Source organism: Diaphorina citri, unplaced genomic scaffold (genome assembly GCF_000475195.1).
Source record: "Diaphorina citri unplaced genomic scaffold, Diaci psyllid genome assembly version 1.1 scaffold13, whole genome shotgun sequence".
Taxonomy (NCBI): Eukaryota; Metazoa; Arthropoda; class Insecta; order Hemiptera; family Psyllidae; genus Diaphorina; species Diaphorina citri.
This window is the reverse complement of record NW_007377452.1, coordinates 246093-261570: the sequence shown is the minus strand read 5'-3', so window position 1 is coordinate 261570 and position 15478 is coordinate 246093. Positions and strand designations below refer to the sequence as shown.

The window sequence follows — 15478 nt, the reverse complement described above, 5'->3', positions numbered from 1 at the left end:
CAGAGCTAGGGCTGTCAGAACCATGATTGGATGTAAGAACTCTTGCTGCTCCGTATCAGCCAAAAAGGTAGGTTCCATCTTAAGGATAGCTTGAGATCGAATTTAGCACTTTAGCAGTAGTCGGATTGAATTAAAGTATTGAGTAGTTCAGTGTAGACCAAGGTTTTGGGTGCCCAAAGGTCCTTAAAAAATGACCAGAAAAGTTCCTTCATGTGTTGAACGTTTTTTTCCAAATTACGTCAAAATCGGACTAAATATTCGAGATTTATCGCGGAGCAAACAAATTTGAATCATCGAATGAAGTAGGGGTACCTATCAAAGATGAGAGGTTTGACATAGACCTCGCTTCTTTCAGTGAATAGTTATCCTCTCATTTTTCAGATATACTGGGGTGCTATTGTGACAGTGTCTGTAACGGGTACCTGGGTGGGTGCCACACATTTCATCAAGTATCTCTATATACCACATACCGGCAGAAGTCTATTCTTCCGAAACATGTCTACCATTCATCAACACAAGGTAATCACCTGATGTTATGTACTTATTTATTTTGGTCACTCCTTATTTGGGGACAGGCACCTACATATTTTCCATCACACTTCGGAAGAAAGCAGGGTCCAAAATTTGGGCATAATTTGAAGTCGTTAAAACCGAAATGTTTCTTCAACTGCATAATATCATCTCTGGAGTCTAGAAAACGTTGGCATAAATTGTTACCTTTGACCGATCTATCTGTACCTTGTTATCCAGGCTGCCATCTTCCATTCTTACCACTCCAGAATTTGACCAACTGTTCACTCTTTATTTTCTTACCCCTAATTGTACTTTTCTGAATTTTAATTTCTGATCTGCTCGTGGCACTTTTAATATCTCCCGGGAGATTTTGATGAATGTCACCGTGTTTTTCAACGTGGTGGCTTTTAGTCACAAGGTAGATAATGGCAGCTGTATTCAGAGAGATAAAAGTTCTTGAAACTTAAGAACTAAGTTTTGTCTGTTGGAATTGTAATCCGTATTGCTGCTGTATACGAGTGTGTTGATGAAGTCGAAAATGAGAACTTGGAACTATTTTTTTCGTGAGTTCCCATCTAGTTTTTCAACACTTAAATATCTACGTAATATGTATGTAGTTTAGGTAACAAGGAAAGCTCTAACAAGCTAACAGGAAAACATGTCCGCGTATATAGTACAATCTATCAGTTTAAACCCCCTAATTATCTTCTTCACATGATGATGGTCCAAGTTTTGTGAATGATGTATTTTCCTTAATGAATTCTCTTGCCTTCCTTCTTCCCTCTTCGGATAAACCTAAGGAGAAGAAGCCAAGGAAATTACTAAGGGATCAATCAATGCCTAACACATTTCTCTCCCTTTTCGTCTTATTTTGACGTTTTGTGAATTTTTTGTGCCTTCTATCTCTTCTCGTGAAAACTTTTTCCTCTTCTCCTTTTCTTAGGCTTGATGCGTTTTTTATGCGTTTCTGTCCGGGTGTACATTGAGCGCGATTGTAAATGAAACGCCCTCAGAATTATGTACCTACATACCTATTAGGTTTTTTAACAAAATTATCCATTCTTATTGGGTGTTGTACGAACTTTCAAAAGTCCAATAGCTGATAAACGAGTCATTAATATTTCATGTAGGTACCTACACATATACAGATGAATAAATTTTACCCAGAATAATTGGCAATAGACACAATAAACATAGGTACCCAAGTGCCCAAAGTTGACGTTTTGTGAATTTTTTGTGCCTTCTATCTCTTCTCGTGAAAACTTTTTCCTCTTCTCCTTTTCTTAGGCTTGATGCGTTTTTTTATGCGTTTCTGTCCGGGCGTACATTGAGCGCGATTGTAAATGAAACGCCCTCAGAATTATGTACCTACATATTAGGTTTTTTAACAAAATTATCCATTCTTATTGGGTGTTGTACGAACTTTCAAAAGTCCAATAGCTGATAAACAAGTCATAATATTTCATGTACCTACCTACACATATACAGATGAATAAATTTTACCCAGAAATGGTAATAGACACAATAAACATAGGTACCCAAGCGCCCAAAGTCTTCAGGTGATATGGCATGTGATATCATTGGATCAACTTATGTTGATTGGACTTTGAAGATACAGCTCGTCAGTTTCCCTCTCAATTCTCCCAATGTGCACGCGGTCTATTGTGTTTTAATGTTCATTTCTGCCTAAACATAAAAACTTTTCATCCATTAAATTCTAATTAAGCTCGTAGAACGATACACTTATTTCCTAAATTCAACACCTTAACGGCCTCTCAAATATAAGACGGCTTTAGACTTTTTTCCCTCCATCTATAGCTTTTATTATTTTCTTATGAGTTTTTATTTCATTCTCCTTATTTTATGATTTCCTTCTCCCATTCACCTAATTCTTTTTTCTTGTTCCCTCATTTATTTCCCTTTATCTGTTTTCTGCTCCATGTTGAAATACCCCAGTATAAAAGCTAAGTAGGCAAGTAGGTATATCATCTCTTATTATATCGATCTCCTTGCAAAGGGACAGCCTTCGGATTATAACCTTTGAATAGACACGTCTTTAGTTCTTGCCATGGGTTTGTCGTGTTAGCCTTCGATTTACACACGTCGTCACCGCGGACCTTTTTGAATTGGACAGAGCTGATGAGAACTGAAATTCAAAAGATGACAAATAATCATAACACATAATATGTAGTTTATGGCCAACAGAAAAATGGTCTGCAGCTTTTCCCGCCACACACTTCTCGTCTGAGTGTGAGTGGTTGACATAAGGTTCTGTACCTCTGAAGATTGTACATACTCAGAAGCTCAGAACTTTATTTAGAACAAAATTCATAGTGTTTGTATCATTTCTCTGTAGGTTTTTAGGTTATCCAGATGGTCAGTATACCTAGGTAAGTTTTGTTCAAGTCTATATTTATTAGGTATATACTTACCTACCTACCTACCTGGGACCTATCTGTTATTTTATTGAAGTAGGTACCTACCTAGTAGAAAATTGTGTAGGTTCGGTAGGTACCTAGATTTATGTACTTAAAGGTAAACGGTTTGAAATATTAGGCAGAATTTAGAATGAGAAGCTAGGTGTAAAGTGTTTATAAAATACAAAGAGCAACGGAAAGCTGTTTTCTGGTTGCAAATGCATTTCCTTTCGGTAGCAGAAGGTATCTAACTAATGGAGCAGATGGCCATAAACCGTACCTATACCTAACATTTCTTCTTTGTCCTGTGGTCAGTTCAGAACGTTTTTTGTTTTGTTCGAACCCTGAGTTGTGAGTCCGTGGTGCAACCAGGGACTTCAGGGAGGTCCAGATTTCCAGAATCAATGGTGTGGCCCAAAACTAAAACATGGCCAACCCATGCAGCAAGCTTAGGTACATCGTATACTTATTAACTATTTTATGTATGTACCTTTATGCGAGTAGATAGGTAGGTACCTGCTTCAATAACGAGTAGATATCTAGGTAAATCACCTGAATGGACTTTTTTTTATCAATGTAAATATTTGGATAGCAGACTATGGAGATTCAGGGAAATGGCAAAATTCCTTTGAAATAATATTTTTCGTTTGAGAAAATTAATCAAATTAAACAAATCGTCGATTTATTTATTCTTTACACAAATTGGATGCTGGGTGCTAATTAGAATCTTTTGATCGAAAAAAAAGCAGACAAATTGGGGAGTGATTGGGACTTGGACAGGGGTACCAAATGAAGGTCCATGTCATAAAGGTCCCCAGTGAGTGCGATAAAATCATACTCATTGAACCGTTTGGACCGTCACGTGGTTTACTTACCATAAAAAAAAAAAACTGTAGGTACCTGCAGCTAATCAAAGGTTAAATCGAGCTTAAAGCGTGAATCTGGGTGCTTTTAATATTCATTAGCAAATCACCTCTCCTCCCCCATCCACTTCACCAGACTTTCTCCTCCTTCCCTCCCTCTCTCCTCTCGCTTTCCCCTTCTCTCTCTTTTCTCACTCTTTCTCTTTCCCTCTCTCCCCTCTCAATCAGCTTGTTTATAGCCGGTAAGTTGGAAATTTGATCATAAACCGTGTTCAAATATTGAGGCAGAGGTTTATTCGTCCATAGAAGAGCTGACACCATACTCTCCACCAAAACCAGAAGGGACACCATCATTAGGTCTCTGTAGAAGGACACTGTAGGGGTAAAAAGTTCAGGGTAACTTTGTAAATCTACTATTTTCCTATATACAAGCCTTGAGAAAGTATGCACTTTATGCTAAGACCGAAGTATAGTACTCCATTTGGATTTGGGGGACCCTAAATATCCCTACATAGTCCCTATACATATACCCGAGGCCCCTCGCACCGCGTAGATGAGATATAGGTACGCCAGTGGTCTGCGCTATTTTACGCTGACGACTACTATGATTTACGCTATTTTACGCTGATTCACACGTAAGGAGTACTTTGTAACCTGTTGCTCAAGGGAGGAATCAGCAGCAATATTGAGAGTAACTCACAAAGAAGAGAACACCACTCATGACATTAATTTGCATTCTAATGAGTTCCCTGAAGTGAAAAATATTTCAGAGCTGTGATTTTAACTTGGTGGACCTACCTACACGTACATTATGAACATTATCACAGGTACTTCACTAAGAAATATCCCATATAACAAACTTATCCCAACCCCACTAGAATCCGGATTGCACATTGCACAACCCCAAAATAATCCTGGGATTGGTAAAACGGATTCTATCCGGGTAAAAATGCGATTGCAGTATCCTAGGACTCACCAAACCCGGACTACACGTACATTATGAACATTATCACAGGTACTTCACTAAGAAATATCCCATATAACAAAATTACCCCAACCCCCGCTAGAATCCGGGTTGCACAACCCCAAAATAATCCTGGGATTGGTAAAACTGATTCTATCCGGGTAAAAATGCGATTGCAGTATCCTAGGACTCACCAAACCCGATTCTATCTGATTTCTAGGTTTCTACCCTCCTCAGAAAATCTCAGCTGAGAATCTGGTTTCTACCCACATAGAATGCTGTGTCATTTTATTTTTAACGGATTTTATTTTGATTTAATAGAAATGAGAAAGCGTTTAGATATTCCCTCTGATTGAAGTGTGTAGCTAGGAACTTATCTTGTATAGCCTGATAAAGATAATAGGATGACATTAATTTGCATTCTAATGAGTTCCCTGAAGTGAAAAATATTTCAGAGCTGTGATTTTAACTTGGTGGACCTACCTACACGTAGATACATTATGAACATTATCACAGGTACATCACTAAGAAATATCCCATACAACAAACTTATCCCAACCCCGCTAGAATCCGGATTGCACATTGCACAACCCCAAAATAAACCTGGGATTGGTAAAACTGATTCTATCCGGGTTAAAACGCGATTGCAGTATCCTAGGACTAACCAAACTCGATTCTATCTGATTTCTAGGTTTCTACCCTCCTCAAAAAATCTCAGCTGAGAATCTGGTTTCTACCCACTTAGAATGCTGTGCCATTTTATTTTTAATGGATTTTATTTCGATTTAAGAGGAGTGAGAAAGTGTTTAGATATTCCCTCTGGTTGAAGTGTGTAGCTAGGAACTTATCTTGTATAGCCTGATAAAGATAATCCACTTTCACCTCCACCTCCATTTTCGTCTCCACTTTCACTTCCACCTCCACTTTCGCCTTCACTTTTACCTCCATCTCCACTTTCACCTCCACCTCCATTTTCACCTCCACCTCCACTTCCAATAGGTTAGGTTAGGTTAGGTTAATTCCTCTGTGGATAGACAGGCTAGGTGGCCATCCAGGATTCAGCACTTTTGCTGTAGGTATGTGATGACAATAATTCATTACCAAATAAATACCTAGACCATTTTGTAGACCTTCAGCTAAGAGTTGTACCTGTGGGTGTTCTGTCTAATATTACCATTCATAGTTATACAAGTGGACTAATATACTTTGACCCTGACATAACCTTATTCAGGTTACTACATATTTATCGACGAAGTAGGTAGCCATCAAAAGACTCTCAAAAGGGTGAAATTGCTATTCATTATAGGTACTCGTAATGTTAGAAGTTAGAAGCAAGGTTCGAAGTAGGTAGCCATCAAAAGACTCTCAAAAGGGTGAAATTGCTATTCATTATAGGTACTCGTAATGTTAGAAGTTAGAAGCAAGGTATGTAATTTGACCATTAGACTTACCTAGATTCACTCATATAGGGAAACCATGCCTGAGTATGTGATGCTGTGGAGATCTCATAATAATTACTATCTATGATAACCATAAAATAGTTATAGTACGCAAATAGGTACAGCGACAAATACTGCAACTGAGTTATTCGTTTTTAATTCAGAAGAATTTCAAGGATCTTCCTCGTTCCTTGGTTATGGTTATCGTTGAAATCTTTGCGGCAATGCTTCATATTTCCTCACATCTCATCTGCATTGGAACACATGGTCATCTTTTAGTTCGAGTTCAGTCAACGATAGCTTTACATCACTATATCGTCAGTAAATTTGAATAGGTTCCTTGTTACTCATTGTAGTCTCTCCTATCGCCTTGTATTCTCACACCTGTAACACATTTTGGTAATATCTTTACGTTTATTTCGTTAATGTCTTCGTCTATTCGTTGTTCATTCGAATAGATTACTCGGTTACCTATATTTTGTTTTGTGTCCAGTGCATAAATATTAATATTTAGATTTTGTTTTACACGCTTCAAAGTGACAGTTCGGAGTTGTACGTTATTTAGGTGACGGTGAAAAGGGGGGAAATGAGAAAAAAAAAAAAAAAAAAAAAAAAAAGCAAGCTCATTTTATTTTTCTAATAATTTCGTTTTCATTTCAGAATTCCCAACGCAAACTGTTCTCCATCATTGGAATCATTAAAGTGGTGAGTTATACCTATTCTCCTCAGCATATCAAATGATCAATTTGATGTTATTGTAGACTGTAATTCAATAAGTAGGTATATTAAGGAGAGTTGAATAAATAATGTAATGGAGCAGTTGCAAGTGGGTAACGTCAAAGCTCACGTAACGTCAAAGTTCACGATTTACCGGAATTCTTTTAATCGATTTATCTCGGGATCTAGAAGTCGTAGAAGAAAAAGAATAATTCCGTTGGTCCTCATTTTTCCTGCTCTATGACTTTGAAACATCACCCAAGTAAGCGCAACTGATCTATTAGGTAATTTTATTACTTTTATTGTCTTAATTTTAGGAATGGACAGATGAGTTCCTGGCATGGAACCCTGAAGACTATGGAGGTGTGACTGTCACTCAAGTTGATAGCAAACATATTTGGACACCTCCTCTTTATTATGAAGGGTGAGTGATTACTGATTATGATTATACATACCTATTAGTATTTTTTGAGAAAAGTAGACCTCACTCAGACTCCTTTGCCCAAGCTGAGACGGCCAAAAGTATTTTAGGTATTCTCTCAATACTAAGAACCCATGTTTTCTGTATGGCACATTGCATATTCACAGATACTGTACGGGGTTCATACAAATATGATCATCTTCATAATCTCTCTTGTCTACAAAATGTTTCCACAACTTTTACCTTCTAATGGTGATTAATACAACAAATATTTGTTCCTAGATAATTTTATGTAATAGGGAATTTTCAACCAAATTCCCCATGCGGATGAGCTGTTCATCTTGTAGGTAGGTACCTATTTTCTTTGCTCTTGTAATCCCTATTTATTTAGTCCCGCAGGAACCCCCTATAACACCATCTTCGGCAACACACTCACCGACATTCGATCTGACGGCAATGTCTCCTATATGAACTTTGTCACATTGAAGGCGATGTGTACCAGTCAATTATCACATTTCCCTAGGGATGAGCATGAGTGTCAGGTCACCATGGAAACATTTCACCATTTGAAACTGTTCTTGGTCAGCGAAGATGGGGTGAGTATAAAGCTGTGTCTAAACACTTTATCTTTCCTATTTTTTTTTCTTTTTTTTTAATTTTTAAACAAAGTTATATCAATAAAGAGAGCTCTATTTTACTGTTAGCCTGATGGAACTTCTTGTTCTTAGCTGACAGTCTCAAATTCTAAATGCAGAACTTTCATACTCTTAGCACCGAGGCACTCATTATTATAAGTAACAATTCATAAATACCTATGTGTAGTAAATATCTCTCTAAATGTGTAGGAACTCGAACTCTTTTGGAATTCACCTGTTCTAGCTGGCACCAAAATATAGAAAGTAATGCAAATAAAATCGACCTAATATCACCAAACAACCACGAAGGTAATAATTAGGTATGTTCAAGTAAGTATAGTTAGTAATCCGATAACATCTTATAAATTAAGTGCGAAAGTTATCTAATTAGATAGATATAATTAGGTATGTTCAAGTAAGTATAGTTAGTAATCCGATAACATCTTATAAATTAAGTGCGAAAGTTATCTAATTAGATAGATAGATGCATTCATCTGGTTCAAATATTTCGACAACAAGGACTTCTTGAAAGACGTAAGTTTCGTGGAATTTTAAGGCGCTATTTTTGAGTACATAGGTAGGTCCAAAGTAACCAAACTTCTTGATCAATATTAGATTGATGAATAACCAATAGATGATTCAAGAAGTATACCTAACATTTCTTCTTTGTCCTGTGGTCAGTTCAGAACGTTTTTGGTATACCCTGTAGGTACAGGGTGTTTTGTAATTGGCATCTGCATCAAGGAACTGATGGCGTCTATTTGAAACAGGGATCCGAAAATGACAACGAGAGGATAGAAGAATCGGGTCATGGAATTGGCAGCAATCCAAAGTGGTAGAAGTAACAAGAGAATCAATCCTGGAAATATCGAAATACATATATATGAGGAATGGCAAAGATCAGAATTCAAGTTCATCAAGATCAGAATTTATCACTCAAAAAGAGGCCACTTGGAAACCAGAATCAAAAGGGCTATTCCACTATGTGGATCTTGTAGCCCCATTTTAGTGATAATGTACATACATACGTATGTTTCCATTGTAGTACACAGCCCAACTCTATAAAATCCATATGAGACAGTGGGGACGCTTCAAAAGAGTCAACATTCGCAAGTATATGTAGCTGTATTGTTTTGTACAAAGCTTATGGTACTTGAGATCAATCAATGTGATTTCTCAATTTTTAGCCACCATGGTATCTTATGGCTTATGGCTAAAAATTGAGAAATCACATTGATCGCAAGTATAGGTTTTCATTTACCGATAGCTGGTAGATGGAACGCAATGATGTGTGTCCCTGTTTTCCTGCTGATGGCTACAGTCAGATAAATCAAAGTAATGGACAAGTCCTCAGTACCTGCTTCATATGACCTTGAAGAGGTATCAATCATTATCTTACTCGACTCTATTTCAAGATGATTCTTGGTGTATAGGCTCATGTCGAACGAGCTTTTGTTCACGTACTTTCCCTGAAAAGTTGACGATTTTTGAAAGAACAAGTGAGTTAGAAGTTTTAACTTGACGATTATTGAACATTAACTTAGTGAATTGTGATAAAACGTTGGACTTGTACCTACTTACTTACATAATTATATTATCTGGAACGCTTGTCAGGGAAGTCCTAACTTAACTTGACGATTATTGAACATTAACTTAGTGAATTGTGATAAAACGTTGGACTTGTACCTACTTACTTACATAATTATATTATCTGTAACGCTTGTCAGGGAAGTCCTAAGGTTGTAACATTAAAATTCAGCAAATGTTCTCTCCGGAAGGCAGGATGCTGAAATTTGTACGAACTTTTGCAAAGAATCTACCAAAATTGTAGGTATACTTGAGTGTATCTTAGATTAGACTTGATGAAATCCGCCATGTCCTACATATTGAAAGATGTCCTGCTTATAAATTCTCTGTACCTAGGTAATAATTATTTTGAATCTAATTAAATAATGTTACCTACCTTGTCCAAAATTTGGAACACCACTTCTTTCAATATGTCGGAAGGCAGGATGCTGAAATTTGTACGAACTTTTGCAAAGAATCTACCAAAATTGTAGGTATACTTGAGAATATCTTAGATTAGACTTGATGAAAACCGCCATGTCCTACATATTGAAAGATGTCCTGCTCATAAATTCTCTGTACCTAGGTAATAATTATTTTGAATCTGATTAAATAATGTTACCTACCTTGTCCAAAATTTGGAACACCACTTCCTTTTCAAAGTCATCGGACATGAGGACCGACCCACATTCGTATTTATCAAACGGAAACAGGGTCAGATCGCCTTCACAGATGCTATTCATATTGACCACATCACTGAAGACAATATTATGAAGGTAGCTAGGCTTATTATAACTAGTTACAACGAATAAATTTTTCATCAGTGGTGGTGTAAATTTTATTCTGTGAGGAAAATCTGCGAAGGCCATCACAAAATCACCGAGTCGTAGGTCAGGGATGCATGTTCAATGTACATTTTGTAAGTGGGTGTAATTTTTGCTTGTCATGCAAATATTACACAGTAGAACAGTTGCGCTTACTTGGGTGATGTTACTGAAGACAACTTTGCCCTCTGAGTTGACCTCCAACATGGAAACTCGGAACAGATCATCGGTCCCTTTCTGACCACCGAATCTGAAAGACAGTCATTTCCTGTCAGTATTAAGAAAAAAATAAAATGAAATTTTACTCGTACCTCGTTTATGGGCTTTATACACAGTGATGATTATGCTGTGTCCTGTGTCTGAAGACAATCCACAAAATGAAGACAGCATCATTTTTACTGTATGAGTTTAGTATCAGTTACCTACTGTTCTCCAGGTTCATGCACTGAAGGAAGGTTCGTTTGGTCGGTACCTATCCTAAAGGGTGGTCTTCTGGGCAATGGCGTGGTGCTGGCTCTGAGGAGAGACAGGTATAACTTGTCGCCAAATGGAGGATAAAACCCCAGTTTATACAGTCAGTATATTTACTCTAAACCTCACCGAAAAAGCTTACCGGTATGTGTAAGCGCTGGTGAACATCGGTGTCCAAATCTTCATCGCATCACCCTGCGTGAGGACAAGTTTGGAAATGTCTCCGAAGTCTTTGGGATTCCATTTCAAAAATGGATCCGTCCAATTCTGAAAAAAAAAGTCCATACATATAAAAAGTTCAATTATTCTAGAACACTATACACACGTTGCGAGTAGGTACTATCGAAAATAATGTCTGAAGACATCCTACTCAGGAACGCTGCAGACGTCCTACAACGGACAAACTCATGGTAATAATACACTAAGTACATCGTCAATTTAGTAATTTGGTGTGCATACAAGTAGAATCTAAATACTTTGGACTTACCATATCCATTATCATGTACAAGGACGCCTCTGAAGAAACATCTTGCTGGAACATAGATGAACAAAGGAAAATATTGATATTACCAGTGTGAAAATATCGATTAGAAATAATGAAAAAGTGCAAAGAAGTGACCTAATGCTGTGGTGCCCACAAATAGGTATTGTAAAAAAGCAAGAGTCTTCTCAGCTTCTACCATCCGTAGGTACGTATTCAACTATTCACCATCCCTACTATTATTCCTAAAGTAATATGAGTCTACTTTTTCTTCGCCTTTTCCCGTGTACATACGGGGTCGGCGTTTTTCGTCAGCCTCTCAATCAGCCCTAACTAGGGTTATTGCTTTGGGCTGACATATTTGTCAACCCAAAGTCAGCCTGAAGTAAAATGAGTAGACTTACGAAATAGATGTCCTTCAGTATGAAAGCTATATTAACTGTGAGACTTTTCTGATCTCCTTGCAAAGGGACAGCCTTCGGATTATAACCTTTGAATAGACACGTCTTTAGTTCTTGCCATGGGTTTGTCGTGTTAGCCTTTGATTTACACACGTCGTCACCGCGGACCTTTTTGAATTGGACAGAGCTGATGAGAACTGAAATTGTAAATGCAAAATGTAAATGTAAATGCAGTTTATTTGTGTTACAAATTCAAAAGATGACAAATAATCATAACACATAATATGTAGTTTATGGCCAACAGAAAAATGGTCTGCAGCTTTTCCCGCCACACACAGATCTCGTTTGAGTGTGAGTGGTTGGCATAAGGTTCTGTACCTCTGAAGATTGTACATACTCAGAAGCTCAGAACTTTATTTAGAACAAGAAATGTAACGGAAGCTAGGTGTAAAGTGTTTATAAAATACAAAGAGCAACGGAAAGCTGTTTTCTGGTTGCAAATGCATTTCCTTTCGGTAGCAGAAGCAGAAGGTATCTAACTAATGGATCAGATGGATCCACACTCTTTTTGCCATTTTCAGTTATCTACTACAGAAACATCATTCTCTTGTCGTTATTCATACTGGTGGAATCCTTTGTCTATCTACTACTCAGCGAGAATCCACTACATCTGTCAAATAGTTTGGATGATCTGTATTGCCAAATTGTTCAGCATGATGTTTAGAACAAGAAATGTAAAATGGATAACGGTGTAACGGAAGCGAGGTGTAAAGTGTTTATAAAATACAAAGAGCAACGGAAAGCTGTGTTTCTGGTTGCAAATGCATTTCCTTTCGGTAGCAGAAGCAGAAGGTATCTAACTAATGGATCAGATGAAGACAATTTCAAAGTGTTCGTAATACCTCTTGGTTTTAGAGGAAAGATTTGAAAGTTTTCGGGAGAACATTATCAAATATTCTGTCTTGTGCTTCAGATTATTTCTAATTATTACGAAAACAAGGTTTTTAAAGGAACTTTGCAGGTAAAGTGCTTCTTGTACTTTTCCCAATAGACCAAACGTTGTAAGTTTCGCAGAACGGCTGAAAACCATAGACACTAATAAAGAAAGTTTGATTTAACATAACCTACCTACGCATAAAATTGGTACTTGCTTAGAAGCTATTATGTAAGAGAGAGGTAGGTACATAAAGAAAGTTTGATTTAACATAACCTACCTACGCATAAAATTGGTACTTGCTTAGAAGCTATTATGTAAGAGAGAGGTAGGTACATATTTTCAGTCAATAGATATAAGATGTGATCCCTTTGAGGAATCTAGGACGCGTTTCGTTCCTCCTGGAACACATCAACTAAAAAGTTTTCATTTAATCATTTTTTTTGTAATTTAGAATACTAGACTCCCGTAGTCCAGAAATTGGAAGAGTTTCTGATTAAAAATTCAAGAACATTTTCATGTTTCACATTACAATGTAAATAAACATGAGATCTTATGTTTCACTTGGAGCGAAACTCAAGTTTCCGGCATTTCGAAAAAAGAAGAAGAAAAAATGTAGAATGATGTTACAATTCCCTTTCCTTCTCTTCGGTCGTCTCTTTTTTTGTAATATTTTTCTGTTATTATTTTCTTTCGTTTTTTTACATCTTCGTTTTCATTTTTAATTTATTTTTCTTCTTTTGCTGAGCCAGTAGGAAAAATTAAAGCCTTCCGGCCGTTTCACTTGGCAAAGGATTATTTTCTATCGTTACAGAAGAATAGAGGACTATAAACGAATCTCTGATGGGGTCTTCCAGTTCGAACAAGAGGCACACATTTCAAGATTTCATGCAAGTGGTGGACACCTTCCTGTTTTATCTGATCATCCTAGTCATGAGTGTATTCTACCTCCAACTTTTATTTGGCTGAAACAGAACACGTTTTTTTTTTCTTTTTAATTACGAGGTGCGTCAACATAAGATAGAGAGATCTATGATAATACATGCACTGCAGAACTAAGTTAGTGCTTTTGACATTTTTTTGACTCCCTATGACTTCAGGTGACTTGATGGTAGTGTGTTTCTATACCATTAGAAGCGACGCGACGTCTGGCCTCTATTTCAAGAAACGAATCTCTGATGGGGTCTTCCAGTTCGAACAAGAGGCACACATTTCAAGATTTCATGCAAGTGGTGGACACCTTCCTGTTTTATGTGATCATCCTAGTCATGAGTGTATTCTACCTCCAACTTTTATTTGGCTGAAACAGATCACGTTTTTTTTTTCTTTTTAATTACGAGGTGCGTCAACATAAGATAGAGAGATCTATGATAATACATGTACTGCAGAACTAAGTTAGTGCTTTTGACAATTTTTTGACTCCCTATGACTTCACGTGACTTGATGGTAGTGTGTTTCTATACCATTAAAAGCTACGCGACGTCTGGCCTCTATTTCAAGTACCTATATGGTACACACTATTTTTCCATAGAAACCGCTTTTGCACCATTTATCTGTCTGCCAATTTTCTTTTCATGACGACGAAAAAATAATATTTTACCGGAGCAATGACTACAACATTTTACAATACTTGGTCTTCAAGATGTTTGGTGCCATTTTTTGGGCTACTAGGTAAGTCTAACTTGCTTGTTATGTATTTATAGGTGTACATAATAATGTACCTTTACATATTTAGGTACTGGATGACATAACTTGATGCTTGATGTCCTCTGCTTTGGTATATTCCAGGCGTTGTAATGCAACTTCCGTCGACTACAGTGGCGACTGCAGACTGCACCAAAAACTACATGGAAAATACACAACTGAGACTGGAGAAATGCATTTTGGAGAACTACAAAAGCAACATTAGACCCACCCTTTATATGGATAATTATACAAATATTCACTTTGAATTTGCCGCCATGGAAGTTCGATTTGTAAGTGCTAATAGACCATAATTATGAAGATCTACCTACTTATTTGTAGTACCTTTAGACTAGATCACCTAAATAGGTGTAATAGGTATTATTTTGGATACAAACTTAATTTGGGGAATAGTGGGAAATTAGCAAAAAAAAAAAAAAAAAAAAAAAAAAAAAACCCGCAAGCTCATTTTATTTTTCCTAATAATTTCGTTTTCATTTCAGAATTCCCAACGTAAACTGTTCTCCATCATTGGAATCATTAAAGTGGTGAGTTATACCTATTCTCCTCAGCATATCAAATGATCAATTTGATGTTATTGTAGACTGTAATTCAATAAGTAGTATATTAAGGAGAGTTGGAATAAATAATGTAATGGAGCAGTTGCAAGTGGGTAACGTCAAAGCTCACGTCGTAAGTGCGTCAAAGTTCACGATTTACCGGAATTTTTTTAATCGATTTATCTCGGTGATCATAGAAGTCGTAGAAGAAAAGAGAATAATTCCGTTGGTCCTCATTTTTCCTGCTCTATGAATTGAAACATCGGCCAAAGTAAGCGCAACTGATCCATTAGGTTAGCATGGTTTATTACTTTTATTGTCTCTAATTTTTAGGAAGTGGACCAGATGAGTTTCCCTGGCATGGAAGCCCTGAAGACTGCGTATGGAGGTGTGACTGTCAGCTCAAGTTTGATAGCAAAGACATATTCTGGACACCTCCTCTTATTATAGAGGGTGGTGAGTACTAAGTTGGAGGTAGTACAGGTACGCTAGAGGTTAGGGTATTTTTGAGGAAAAGGAGACCGTCATCAGGACTCCTTGCGCGCAAGGCTGAGCGGCCCAAAAGTGAGGGTGGAGGTTAGGTAGTGTG

The 15478-nt window shown here is 37.2% G+C and overlaps 2 protein-coding genes and 1 long non-coding RNA gene across 3 annotated transcripts in view; 2 read left to right on the top strand and 1 right to left on the bottom strand.

Annotated features, from left to right (window-relative positions):
- LOC103506924 (sialin-like) overlaps window positions 1–15478 on the bottom strand; it is a 157283-nt gene that overhangs the window by 44356 nt on the left and 97449 nt on the right. The window lies entirely within an intron of this gene.
- LOC103506943 (vacuolar protein sorting-associated protein 41 homolog) overlaps window positions 1–15478 on the top strand; it is an 86665-nt gene that overhangs the window by 15066 nt on the left and 56121 nt on the right. The gene's annotated exons all lie outside the window — the stretch shown is intronic.
- The window catches only part of LOC113466456, a 21598-nt gene continuing 12721 nt past the window's right edge, over window positions 6602–15478 (top strand). Inside the window, exon 1 of the long non-coding RNA XR_003390845.1 lies at window positions 6602–6761. This is a non-coding gene — a long non-coding RNA (uncharacterized LOC113466456). The remainder of the gene's footprint in view (window positions 6762–15478) is intronic.